At 43.0% G+C, this 15,076-nt stretch overlaps 1 protein-coding gene across 1 annotated transcript in view; it reads left to right on the top strand.

The window, feature by feature from the left end:
- CCDC85A (coiled-coil domain containing 85A) overlaps nucleotides 1-15,076 on the top strand; it is a 313,500-nt gene that overhangs the window by 146,459 nt on the left and 151,965 nt on the right. The gene's annotated exons all lie outside the window — the stretch shown is intronic.

Below are 15,076 nucleotides of genomic sequence, written 5' to 3'. Positions count from 1 at the left end.
GCCAACACAGCCACTTAGAGAGGGAAAGTGATATACACACTATACAGCCTGTATTTTTTTTTTTTTTTTTTAAAAAGCTCCATCATTGGGCTACCTCTGACCGTCTGCATTTTACTGGGTGTCTGGTCGGAGTTTTAGTGCATCACTATTGCACAGCTAGGCCTGTTTGCAGCCTTCCGTATTCTTTGTTTCTGCCTGGAGTTAACATTACAATACCGCTCTCAGCGTGAAAGTGTACGCAAATAATTCCATAATTTACACCGCTCTGTGTCTTCTCTATTCGTAATCCACCATGCTGAGGGGTAGCGGTAAGGGTCGAGGACGTGGGCGTGGACGCGGAGGTCCAAGTGAGGGTGTCGGCACAGGCCGAGTTCCTGGTTCCAGGTGAATCACAGCCGGCTGCTGCAGGATTAGGAGAGAGGCAAGTTTCTGGGGTCCCCAGCTTCATATCCCAATTTATGGGTCCGTGTGGTAGACCTTTATTACAAACAGAGCAGTGTGAGTAGGTCCTGTCGTGGATGGCAGAAAATGCATCTAGCAATGTATCGACCACACAGTCTTCTACGCAGTCCACTGCTGCAACTCTGAATCCTCTGGCTGCTGCTCCTCCTTCCTCCCAGCCTCCTCACTCCATGAAAATGACACATTCTGATGAGCAGGCAGACTCCCAGGAACTGTTCTCGGGTCCCTGTTACAGGGGTCTGCCTATACTGCTGCTACAAAAATGTTACAGGGGTCTGCCTATACTTCTGCCACGTAAATGTTACAGGGGTCTGCCTATACTGCTGCTACATAAATGTTACAGGGGTCTGCCTATACTGCTGCCACTTAAATGTTACAGGGGTCTGCCTACACTTCTACTACAGAAATGTTACTGGGGTCTGCCTATACTTCTACTACAGAAATTCTTCTGGGGTCTGCCTATACTGCTGCTACAGAAATGATACTGGGGTCTGCCTATACTGCTGCTACAGAAATGATACTGGGGTCTGCCTATACTGCTGCTACATAAATGTTACAGGGCTCTGCTTATACTTCTACAGAAATGTTATTGGGGTCTGCCTATACTCCTGCTACCAAAATGTTACAGGGGTCTGACTATACTCCTAATACCAAAATGTTACAGGGGTCTGCCTATACTTCTACTACAGAAATGGTTCTGGGGTCTGTCTATACTACTGCAACCGAAATGTTACTGGGGTCTGTTTATACCTTTTCTACTGGAATGTTACAGGGGTCTGTTTATACTATGTGTGCACACAGATTTCCCATTGCGGTGTTTTACCTATCTGGCCCAAAAACACTCATTGACTAGGGCATGAATTGTGGGCTGAGGGCAATATGTATTTTCTCACCTTGGGTAGCACAGTGTGTTTGCTGTGACCGAGCCTGACCAAGGGCCTGCTCACATACTTCCCACACAGGCTACAGTGGGTCCTGGTCATGGTTTCTTGGCCTTGTAAGGCCACCTCCTCCTCCTGCTTGGGGCCAAGGGATCAGCACGGGGCATCATGTATTTGCTGTCATGTTACCACAGTTATCTGATACACTGGTTTGGGCCAAAGAAGAGGAGCGTTACTGCATTCATGAGACGTTCAATGCTGTGCTAGCATCGAAGTCCGCTTAATGGAGGGTGTGGGCTGAGGCCTATGTCCCAGGGGAACTGCAACTGCGCCAGGTTGGGCCTGTGGAACTTTTTCCTGGCTAATCTAGTCATTGGAGCGGTGAAAGAAAACATAACTAATTTACTGAGACCTTCGCAGCGGAACTAGCATCGAAGTCCGCTTCATGCCCGCGATTGCTGAGGGTGTGGGCTGAGGCCTATGTCCAGGGGAAACTGCAACTGCGCCAGGTTGGGCCTGTGGAACTTTTTCCTGGCTAATCCAGTCATTGGAGTGGTGAAAGAAAACGTAACTGATTTACTGAGACCTTCGCAGCTGAACTAGCATTGAAGTCTGCTTCATGCCCGCGATTGCTGAGGGTGTGGGCTGAGGCCTATGTCCTCGGCGCAGTGAAAGTCTGCCTTGTTGGGGCACTCTGATTTCTTCATGTTTAATGTCTTTGGGTTCCTGTGGGTGCACACAGACTTCCCATTGCAGTGATTTACCTGTCTGGCACAAAGACACTGACTGACTTGGGTAGGGGGCAGAGTGCAGATGGCTTTCCCCTTGCGGTGTCGATTGAGCTATCTGACACCAACACAGAATGAATCGTGTGTGGGCACATGGATTCCCCATTGCTATGTAACTCGCGGCACCTTGGGTCACACAAGATGGAGGCTGGGAACGAGCTTGACCCTGGGCCCGCTCACGTGAAGATCAAACGTCAATTTCTCATCAATTCTCAACAGCATTATGGTTTATCGCTCACACTTTCAAAGAGGGTTGCTGCCTGGCCCTGCCAACCCTCTGCAGTGTGTGCCTCCGGTTCCTCCTCATCGCAGACGCACTTGGAAATAGACATGAGGGTGGTGTAGCTATGAAGCGAGCGTGTGGCGTGAGGGCAGCTGAAGGCTGGGCAGGGAAACTTTTGTGTGCACTGTGGACGCAGGGTCGTGCGGGGGGTTGGGCAGCATGTAACCCAGCAGAAGAGGCTGCGGTGTGACCCCCAGGCAGTGATTGTGCTTGGTTGTAGGTAGTGTGGTGCTTTGCTAAGGAGTGCCTTGCTAATGAGGGTTTGTCCAAAAAAAAAATTGTTAGGGGGGGGGGGGGGCAGACTCTTGCCCCTATTGTGGCTTAATAGTTGGACTTGGGAGCCTGAGATGCAGCCCTGCATGCTGCCCCTGCCCTGCCCTATCCATTTCTGTGGTGTTTCCATGGATTTCGGATGTTTTCTGGTTTTTCACAAGTGAAGACCAATCCGGAGCATCGGTCATATACAAAAATGCTCGAGTCGCCCATTGACTTCAATGGGGTTCGTTACTCGAAACGAGCTCTCGAGCATCGCGAAAAGTTCAACTCGAGCAACGAGCACCCAAGCATTTTGGTGCTCGCTCATCTCTAGCCTTAAAGTCTTTATCACGTGGGCGTATTTGTGTTGCCCCCAAGAAACTTGGGAGCAACTTGAATTGAACAGCCACCAGTCATGTGTGTGTTGTTTGATCTGCACGGACCGTACACATTGCGGTCCATGTGAAAAAGCAGACATGTAAATAGCCCAAAAGCCTTACATGGGGAGGTGTGCTGTAAGCAAAATAAATGAATAGCACGTAACCCAATTATACGCCCATATGTATAAGCTCTTGGTAAGCTGGGTCTTATCTGTTTAAATGTAGCAAATTGCTACATTTCAGCTATCCTAGTGAATGACAAACCAAAGATGTAAGATACATCAAACTCAGTGATAAGACTTTGTGAGGTCACGCGTCATAAAGCCTTATCTTAGTGCTTTTATATCCGTTTATTGTGCTTTTATAGCAGTTTAATATAACCCAGAAATGGCTAAATAGCTCTAATAGAAATCCAATAAATAAAAATCCAGCACTTACATCTTAATTAAAAGTGTCTTCAAATAAGTAATACAGGAGAGCAAGAAGAAGGTAGAACAGCAACTCATTTTAAGAAAGGAAATGAAATACAAGCTTTAGTACGATGCAAAACATACTCATTAGTAAACATTGTTCCCCCATAAATACACCTATAGCTAATCTTTGGCGTAGATTCCCATGTACAAAACCGTCCCACTTAATTCCACTGATTACAAATACAGAATTTATTGTGAAGCTATTGATGGTGATTCTTACTTCTACATTTTTGTACATTTCTGGTTGACTTCATAATGCTGTAGGTCTACTATGTTAAAGGGGTTTTCTGACCTCTAAAAAAAACTTGTCCTAGGGTATGGAATAGCATAAAACGTCCCCTTCCACTGTATCCCCCAACCCCTCCGATTCAGTCCTTGATGAAATAGGAAGCAAAGATGTCACATTCTCTATGCCTCTGGCAACTTCTATACATAAATTACATAATTTTCAAACTTTCACACTGCCTATAACTATAGCATAATGCGGTAGATTAACTTCTTTGTGTCCATCATATGTTTATATAAGTCCTAATTGTTGATGCACCCTGCAGCTAGGACGTATATAATAATAATAATAAACTTTATTTGTATAGCGCCAACATATTCCGCAGCGCTTACATAGACAGGGGATACAGAAAGACAAAAGTACAAACATTACAGGACCACGGTTACAAAGTAATCAATTGATGGAAACAATAGGGTGCGGGTCCTGCTCCAATGAGCTTACATACTACAAGTAATGGGGTGATACAGAAGGTAAAGGGGCTGGAGATGTGCACGGTATGGCGAGGTGGAGAGTGAGGGGTAATATACACATAGACAATGGTCAGACATTTAGCCGTGTGACGGCAGAAACAGTATGACTGCAGGAGCGGTTTATGATGGCTAGCAGGGATTGCAGTCAGTAGGTCAGGGAGCATGTTATCAGGCGGAGTACAGAGGGGTTTGTTTAGGGAATTCGGTATGCCTCCCTGAAGAGGTGCGTTTTTAGAGCACGCCTGATGTTCTGCGAGTCCTGGATTGCTCGGGTAGCCTTTGGTAGTGCGTTCCAGAGGACCGGTGCTGCTCTGGAGAAGTCTTGGAGGCGGGAATGAGAAGTTTGAATTAAAGGGGCGCTCAATCTGGTTTTGTTAGCAGAGCGGAGAGCCCGGGCTGGTTGATGGATTGAGATGAGGGAGGCGATATAGGGGGGCGCTGCACTGTGCAGGGCTTTGTGGATGAAGGTGGCGAGTTTAAATTGAATTCTGTATTTAACGGGCAGCCAGTGCAGTGACCGGCACAGGGCAGAGGCGTCTGAGTAGCGGCTGGACAGGAAGATGAGCCTGGCTGCCGCATTCAGGATGGATTGGAGAGGGTAGAGTCTGGTGCAGGGGAGGCCGATCAGCAACGAGTTGCAATAATCGAGCTGGGAGTGGATGAGGGCAACAGTAAGCGTTTTTAGCGTGTCCACAGTGAGAAAAGAGCGGATTCTTGCGATGTTCTTGAGGTGCAGCTGACATGTTCGGGTCAGAGATTGGATGTAGGAGGTAAAAGAGAGATCAGAATCAAATATGACTCCAAGGCAGCGGGCATGTTGTCTAGGAGTTATGGTGGCGCCACACACTGAGATGGAGATGTCAGGAGGAGGTCGGTTAGTGGAGGGTGGAAATACCAGCAGGTCAATTTTAGAGAGGTTTAGTTTTAGGTAGAGAGAGGACATGGTGTTAGAGACAGCGGACAGACAGTTAGTGATGTTTTGGAGTAAAGGTGCAGAGATGTCACGGGAAGAGGTGTATAGCTGGGTGTCATCAGCATACAGGTGGTATTGGAGGCCAAATCTCCTGATGGTTTGTCCAATAGGGGCTGTGTAGATAGAGAAAAGAAGGGGGCCGAGGACAGAGCCCTGGGGGACCCCAACAGCAAGGGGAAGAGGAGGGGAGGTAGAGCCAGCAAATGAGACACTGAAAGAGCGGTCAGATAGGTAGGAAGAGAACCAGGAGAGGGCAGTATCCTTTAGGCCAATGGAGCGTAGCATACTGAGGAGGAGTTTGTGGTCAACAGTGTCAAATGCTGCGGAGAGGTCGAGGAGGATCAGTAGGGAGTAATCGCCCCTCGATTTGGCTGTCAGTAGGTCATTGGATACCCTTGTAAGGGCAGTTTCTGTCGAGTGTTGAGGTCGAAAGCCAGACTGTAGGGGGTCTAGGAGAGAGTGCTCTGATAGGTAGCTTACAAGGCGGGAGTAAACCAGCCGTTCTAGTAGTTTGGAGATGAAGGGGAGGTTTGAGATGGGTCGGTAGTTGGCAGCATCAGTCGCGTCCAGAGTCGGCTTCTTTAGTAGTGGGGATATGATGGCATGTTTGAAAGAAGAGGGAAAAATGCCAGAGGTCAGAGAGAGGTTGAATATAGTGGTGAGATGGGAGATGACCACTGGGGAGAAGGAACGGAAGAGGTGTGAGGGGAGGGGGTCGCTAGCGCAGGTGGTGGGGTGAGCAGAGAAGAGCAATTTGGAGACTTCTTTCTCTGTCGCTGGTCTGAGTACAGACAGTGAGCAGGAGCTAGATGCAGTGCTGACAAGACTAGGCTCAGGGCTAGTCTGGGGTTGGGAAGTTATTTCCTGACGGATGTTATCAATTTTCTTTTTGAAGTAAGCAGCCAGCTCTTCGGCACAGAGATCCGTCACCGGGGGCTGCGGTTTAGGGCTGAGAAGGGAGTGAAAAGTATCAAAGAGCCGTTTAGTCCATTTACACAGGGTGAATGTCGGGCAAGCAATGCCTGACACTCGTCCCTGTGTTTTCCCACTCCCGTGCTCCTAGCTGACCTGGCTCGCACATGGAGCTGCCAGCAAGGGGGAGGGGCAGTGCAAGAGATTTCTCTCCTCTCGCTCCCCCGCCCTCCTCCATTGAGATAACACAGCGTCCATTCACTACTGAACGGCCGCTGTTTAAACTGAACAATGAGCGAATTGCTGATCTTTTATGCTGGAGCACTGGAGCGAGGAAATACAGGCACAAGTATCAGGCATGGTTTTCCCAACACTTGTCCTGTGTAAATGGACCTTAAGTCCTCTACATTAATGGCACATGTCATGGTATAGCAGTCTACTAGGATCGAGAATGGGCTGTCAGTTCAACCCTAATGAAGCGACAGAAGGTTGTAATGCTCAGCTCTCAGCAATTCTAAACATAGCAGTCACAGGGAGACGAATTACCAGCTATTGACAGGAAATATCAAAAAATAAATATAGGTACACTTATTCCCAGGTGTTCAAGTGATAATAATTTAATTGTAGTATATAAATCCTTGGTATTGTTAAACACAGGAGTGTGAGAAATCTTTATAAATCTTTTTTCCAAATTTATTACACTGAATTAGAAATAGAAAAAAAATTAAGAAAATGTGAATTTTATACTATTTCTGGCCATTTTTCTTTATATAAAACATAACGTTAATCCTTCACTGCACTTTGTAGCATATATGATACAGTACACGTTTCCATATATTTCTTAAGGAAATGGTGCTGCCCCTCTACTGCATGGTGTAACAAATATGAGACACTCCATGGTATTACTACGTGGTTCTCAAAGCAGCCACTAGATGGTATAGTTGGTCAGTTGAAGATTACATGGAATATAATTTTTGTCATGTCTTTGGAAGTTCATGCAGTGAAGGATTAAAAGGTACTGGCCATGTCCTTAAACCATTAGAAAGCCCAATGCAAGCCAAAAAAAAGAAGGCATCAAATAAAAAATATTAATCCTTAGGGCTCGGTCAGCCGAGCGTGTATTTGTGCGCACATATGTGCGTAGAAAAAAGCGCATCTGTTAGAACCAGTGGTTCCCTATCGTGTGTTCACATGTCCATTTCTTACAGGCGCGAAAATACTCACACCTGTAAAGATAGGACATGCGTGCACAGCATCTTATTGCTTTCAATGGGTCTGGCGCTACCTGTGAATTGGCTGAGCGCTGTGACCAATCACAGGCAGCACTTAGCTGTCACTCAAAGAATGGCTGAGTGCTGCCTGTGATTGGCTGAGCACTTAGCCAACCAGACACAGCCCTTTCAGGAGGTGGGGATTAAAAATCCCCACCTGCTGAAAGAACTTCAGTACAGTGCCGGGGAGCCAAGCGCAAGACGCCGCTAGCCCCGACAGTGCCAGAGAGGTGAGTATATATTTTTTTATTTTTTACACAAGCTAGGGCTTATATTTCAAGCCCTTCCCCAAAAATCACTGCGGGGAAAGCCTGCATCCCATTGCTTTCAGCATGCATGCGTCAAAATACACACTCGTCTGACCAAGGCATTATAATGTATTGTTTTTAATATTTTAAATATTGATGCGGATATTGAGAAATCAAAGGCCTTGGTCATGAAGTGAGGTAATCACTGTATTTGTGAGGTTTCCCCACAATTTAAAATTACTTCACAACTACTTTGTTCTACCTGGTTGTTGTTGACTTGGACATGTGACTGCTGCACCCAATCACTGGCCACGGAAGGGACCTTCTACAGCTAGTGATTAGCTGCAGCAGTCACATGTCACATATCCTGGGTAGCAGCAACCAGATAGGACAGAATGGTTTTGAAGCTATTTTAAGTTGTGGAAAAATCCCTTTAAGGAACTTCAAATCTTTTTCTTACAGTGTAATGTAAATCAGCTTTTTTAAACATGATTTATATTTAGTTGCTGCCCAGCGCTATAATTAAGCAAGATATGTAGGTCACCCAATTGATATCAACACTCAACAATTTTAGAAGGTATTTTTTTATTACCTCTGGGATATTTGATATACTGAAGCAAAAAAAAAATGTTATAGTCTTATTAAATGCAGCACGGTGTATGCTAACATATTTAATTAGATACCCTTATCTTTTATCTGTATGATTCCTGACAATAAAAATCTCATGATATTTTTGCAAATGCATCTAGCTCAGTGAATTTCACTTTAACTTAAGTGTCTGTAGTAGAGATGAGCGAGCACCCAAATGCTCGGGTGCTCGTTATTCGAGTCGAGCTTTTTGTAAAATTCGAGAACTCTACTTGAGTAATGAACCCCATTGACTACAATGGGAGACTCTAGCATATTTGTATGGGGGCCGCCGGGTCCCGAGCTTTTTTTTTTTTTGGTTCATGTTCTCTCTCTCTCTCTATCTCTCTCTCCCAGCCAGCCAGCCAAAAAATTTGCTGTTGACACGCGTGCTGCGTCGCGGCGGGGAGGGGACAAAACAGGCATGTCACAGTGGGAAGGAGCCAAAAACTGGGGCAGGGTCGAACACGGCGTGATGCTCCTTCAAGTAACGAGCACAATTGCGTACACTAATACTCGAACGAGTATCAAGCTCGGCAGAGTATGTTCGCTCAACTCTAGTCTGTAGTCTTAAACAAAGACACATTACCTATGACTAGCAAAGTACATAAATAGATTAATAAATGAGTAAATACAGAACCTTAAAATACTACAATATTTAAGAGTTATTGATTTGGATGATTGTCCTTTCATGCAACAGATATTGTAAGTGCTCGGTATGCTTTATACATTGTAGCAACATTGTAGCAATAGTGACTATCAATATTACATCTATTTTCACATACCAGCAAATATTTGTCAGACTACTTAGTTCTTCACAGTTTTTTTTAGCTATTTGTCAGTTGTGATGTTCAGTCTGGTGACATAGCATAAAGTATAGCTCCAGTATCAAATACAAACTTCAGAGTACTCTTAGGCCGCCTTCACACACGTGATAAAATCGTGTGATTTTCGCATGATGCAAAAGTGAATAAAAAGGAATTAGGAAGTCAATGATTTACATTGGTTTCCTTCCCATTAGCGATGTTTTCACAGATGTGCTGTTGCGAGAAAACAAAATTGTGGCATGCCCTGTTCTGCGATGTGCAATTTCTTATCACCCATATTTCCCTATGGAGCCTTCTTTTTATTACATCGCAACACACAAAATTGCGATTTTCGTGCGATGTGATGCGTTTTTAACATTAGAAAGCCATGTTGACTTTTGCTATTAAAAAAATAATTCGATTTTATTATGGGTGTCAGCAATGCGAGATTATTCTCAAGAAAAAGCATCACTGACGCTCAAGAATCACGGGAACAAAGATGCAACTTTGCCATGATTTTTTTGTGGCAAAATTGTGATCGGCCGTGTGAAACTAGCCTTAGATTATCCTATTCAGTACCTTTGGAAAGCTTTTTCTTTAAAGCTCCACCATTTAATCTTTAGACTTCTCCTTCATTATTTATTATTAACTATTTTGGTATATTCAGGCTTTAGCTTGGTCCCTGATTGTTTTTACAAGCCTGCTAACTCATAGTCCACCAAGACCTCTCCCTCCCACTCTGCACAAACAGAGGTAGAAGGAGACTACCAGCTTAAATCAATGCAGAGGCTGCTGTGATCACAGGACTTTAATAACTACTAAGTACTTACTGCAGACAAATAGTAAGTATTCCTTGCTCATGTAAGATTTGCAAGTTATGCTAAAAATGCGCATGACCGAAGCTCCATGCCCATTGCTTTCAATGGGACCGGAACTATTGCAGCTAACCCCATTGAAAACAATGGGATGTAGGCAACCTCCGCAGTGATTTTTGGGGAAGAGCTTGAAATATAAGCCCTTTCCTGAAAATCATACCTAGCTGGTGTAAAAAAAAAAATATATATATATATATACATCACCTTCCACCGCTGTCAGGGCTCTGAGGTGTCTTATCACTTAGTCCTCGGCGCTGCTCTGCAGCACTTTCTGCTGGCCGAAGATTAAAAGATCCCCACCTCCAGAAAGTGCTGGTCTGATTGGCTGAACACTCAGCCAATCACAGGCAGCGCTAAGCCATTCATTGAATGACAGCTGAGTGCTGCTTGTGAATGGTCACACTACTCAGCTAATCAGAGGTAGCCCACAGCCATTCATTGGATTAATTGCAAACGCCGGAGTGGAGGAGAGAGGCAGAGAGCCGGTGAGGGGGAGGGAAGGGGGAACTGGGCAGATGGAATCATATATTGGTTGGCCATGAAAACGCCGGCCAATATACGCTCATGTAAATAAGCCCTTAAGGAGTAAAACTATGAACACTTGCTCATCCAATCACTTCTCTATGCATTTTATCCCACAGATGTCAAAGTCATTGCTGACCACGACATCTACATGTTTTTACAAAAAAATGTTTAGTTTTTTCCCTTATGTATAATTGGTATTACCACATGTGTAAAAACCTACACTATAAAATATTACATTATTTATCCAGCACAATAAATTCTGTAAAAAAAAAGTAAAAATTAAAATGCCAAAATAACCATCTTCTGTTTATCTCTGTTTCCAAAATAAGGAAAATGGAACAATACCACTGCAGCGCCACCTATCGGATGGCAGCATTCCTTCAAATCAATGCTTGACCCTTTATACAGGTCTGTAGAGCTATGATTGGGAATTGAAATCATTGCTCTACAGACCTGTATAAAGGGCCAAGCATTGATTTAAAGGAATGCTGCCATCCAATAGGTGGTGCTATAGAAATACTGTTCCATCTGCCTTATTTGCATATTACCCAGAGGAGCATGGATGGTCTGGTAAGTCTCCTCACTCACTTTCTTGGTGCCCTTTCTAAGGAGAGATGTTATCCCTCCCAATCTCTGTTTCCAAAAACATGAATAAAAAGTGATCAAGCATATTGTATGTACTTTGAAATGATGCCAATAAAAGACACAAGACATCCTGCAAAAAAAACCCAAAAAAACGCTTTGGAATGTGGTAATGCACAAAAAGTCTATTTGTAAAAAAAAGTGTTTATATTGTGCAAAAGTTGTAAAACATAGTAAACCCTCTACAAATTCGGTGTTGTCATAATCATAGTGACATGTAGAATTAACTTAGCATAATATTTTTACCATATGGTGAGTGCGATAAAAATAAATCTTCAAAAACAATTGTAATATTGCTTTTTCCATTGCGCCCAGCAAAATATTAATAACTTACTAAATGCATTACATGTACACAAAATTGTTTACTATAAAAGCTAGAACTTGTACCGCAAAATATGAGGTCATATACAGCTACATTGACAGACAAATTTAGAAAGTTATGTCAGCTGGAACACAAAAAGAGAAATGATTTCCTGGTTCCTAAGGCTTCTTTCCCACAAGCATATATCAGCCTACCGTTTGCACGGTCGGCCGATATACAATGTGATCTGATGCATTGGATCAAAAGCATCAGATCACATGTCCATATTTCTGTGACATAAAAGCATCCAGCCGGCCAATCTGGTGCCGGGCATTTTTACGCTGGGCCCGAAAGATAATCCTCGAACTATCTTTTGGGCCGAAGTACTTCGGCTGATGCATGGCTTCTATGGGAGCCAATGACAGCGGCTGCAGAAAGGAGGTGGGAGGGAGTTTAGACGCATGACTGCTAAACTCCCTCCCTCTTTTCTCATCCCCTCTGGCTGATTTCCATGGGAGGGGTCAGAACGGGGTGGGGCTAAGCACTGCCCCATCCCACCTCCTCCCATTGCTGGCTGTGAACAAGGGGCAAGACAGGGACAGAGCTAAGCTCCCGCCCCTTGTCCATAGCCAGCAAAGGGAGGAGACGGGATGGGGCAGTGCTTAGCGCCGACCCGTCCTGCCGTCTTCCATTGGAATCAGCCAGAGAGTAGGAGAGAAGAGGTGAGCCATCATGGGAGAAGGAAGGGGCCACAGCATGGCAGCCTCGGCGTATATGCGCCAGGGCCCATGCCATCTGAAAAGGCGCACAAACATTAGATTTGTGCACCTGTTCTCGAGCTTTAATGCCGCAGATGGTAGCGTATAGTAGGCTGGTCGTGAAAACGGAAGCCAATATACGCTTGTGGGAAAGAATCCTAAGGCTAATTTTCTGGAGTTTTTTCTGATTGTAATATGACTGCTAGGGGATTAAGTAAGAAAACAGACACAAAAGGGGGACAAATGTAGAAAGAGTCAACTCACATTCTGTGAAAACATTATTCAACAAACCTCATAGATTTTGGGCCACAGTGTTATAAAGAATGATTTGCAATCATACAATATCTGGTTAAATGCTACTATTGCAACACACTTCAGAAATACTATACCCTTACAGACAATTGTACTTCAAGACTTACCAGGTGTGTGTACTGCTTGTAGCACATATCCTACAGCATATTTTACACTGGATATTTTGTCTAGCTATTATTGAGACACCAATTTTACTTTTGTACTGCAAATATGTCACATTTAAAATGTGGCTTTGACAAACTGATATTAGTCGGGAAAATGAGATGACAGCTCTGAAATATTGCTTCTCTTAAGGCAAGAAGAATGTTAATATTTTCAGTGACTGACATAGGAAAAAATGATAGGAGCAATATAACTTTTATATTCAGTTTTGCCGATATTTCTTAACTGGATATTAAATGTTAAATGTATTTTTTATCATCTGAATACCTTAGTGTACTGCAGAAAAGTTACTTAATTGTTATAACAGTACTTTTTGCAACTAAAATACATGACTTTACCATAACAATATAGTGATATTTTCTTATCATAATCATCGACCGCCCTTAACTTAAGTAAAATAAATGTACCCAATCATGCAACGATAAAAAAGTGTGGTACACTTTGTTAATACAGGGCAATTCACTGCTTTGTTAGTAGTGTGGGTTGTACTTCTGTATAGTGTGGCGCACTAATCTATGCCTGTCATCTTGGTGTCAGTTCATACTATGCAGATTATGTTTGTCAGCGGTCATCCCTCCCCCACTTTGGGTTGAATTGAGTGGCTGTTCATTAGTCTGAACATGAGCCTTTTTTGCCCCTTTACATTGCAGTCTGGCTTGCTATTAGGATATATATGGAGATTGAGCCTTCCCTGTAGTATATATCTTGTATATGGCTTCTTTTTCTGTGAGTTGCAGTCATGCAACAATGGCTTGTTTTATGTTATTATCGGAATATTATATGTCTTGCTGTTGAAGTGGTTTGTTGTATGACCAATTCTGGGGGCAAAAGAATTGCATTCTATGTTCCAAATATGGCAAAGGAACATAGAATGCAATTCTTTTGCCCCCAGAATTGGTCATACAACAAACCACTTCAACAGCAAGACATATAATATTCTGGTAATAACATAAAACAAGCCATTGTTGCATGACTGCAACTCACAGAATATATATATATATATATATATATATATATATATATATATATATATATATATATTCCAATAACTATTGGTATCTTATCATCAGTGAAAACTTTTTACAAACCTGTCTGTTGTAGACTAGACTTGTACTGGTGACCTTCAGCTTAATATGTAGTTTTTTAAGCTTGGCCAAATTTCACCCCATCGATTGATACTTCTAACCTAAAGTTTTTAGGTCAAATTTAAAAAACTAAAGGGGTTTTACAGATTTAAAAAATATGACTGCTTTCTTTTTAAAATATTGCCACCTCTGTCCATGGGTTTTCTCTAGTGTTGCAGATGAAATTTAAAGACGGAGCGTTAATTACATCTTTAAGAGTAATTACTCTTTGTAGCATCCTGTGTCAGAATCAGGTGCTCAGGGCCCACCAATAACTTCACTCTGGTAGCCCTCTGTACAGCTGCAAGCAAATATTACCTGAACTGCATTCACAAATTCCTTGTCGTCGTATTCTCCTTATACTTCAATAGAAAGGTAGATGCATTTGTGTGTGGCCCTGTTTTCACTGAACTACATGGAGACTGCTGTAGGCCAAGATTGGGGATTCGCTATTCTTTTGTCTACAGTCCAAGCCTGCTAGCATCCCTTTCTATTTTTTGAATGACCACATTGATGACTAACTTTAAGAAATAGTTCTAGGTGTCTATGAAATAGAGAACCCACAGAATTACAGAATGCATAGTCATAGTTAGTGTTGAGCAAACCAAACCAGTAGATCCATATTTGGGTCAAACTTTGTTAAAATTCATTTTGATGAGAACCCAAAGCACAGATGATTTATTTCTACTCAACAGGAAGGTCATAAAACTACCCCAAAATTAGTATGGAACAGTGCATGTGACTCAATTGTCCTTAGTACAAATCTGACCAAGGAAATATCTGCATGGACTTTTTAAAGCTGCATGCCGATGTTGTCCTTAGTCAGATTTGAAGCTAGGACTCTAGTGCTGCAAGGCAACAGTGCTAACTTCTGAGACACCACACCTGTTTTTTGAAAAGTATGCTTATGTCTAGTCATAGTAATTCAACTTTTACTATACTCTGAATTACCTGTTTGCTCAAACACATCACTCCCTCACACTTAAACATGGGGGAAATTTCTTGAAACTGGCACAAAGAAAAGAATGAAAATATTTTTGAGATTTTCAAAAAAGATCTAGAATCCCATTGGTTCTATTAGCAATCTTTGCATTTTCAGTGGTTTTTGTAAATCTTTCCCTTGTTGGATTTTAGGACTGATGTTGGAAATTCTAAAGTATTTTACAATGACAACATAGCAGCATATTGTCCTAGACATCAGATAAGGCTTAAAGTAAAATATATTTCTCTCTAAAAGACATTTATTTTCACAAGGACATAAA

This window comes from Eleutherodactylus coqui, chromosome 3, assembly GCF_035609145.1.
Source record: "Eleutherodactylus coqui strain aEleCoq1 chromosome 3, aEleCoq1.hap1, whole genome shotgun sequence".
Classification (NCBI taxonomy): Eukaryota; Metazoa; Chordata; class Amphibia; order Anura; family Eleutherodactylidae; genus Eleutherodactylus; species Eleutherodactylus coqui.
This window is presented reverse-complemented; position numbering and strand designations above follow the sequence as displayed.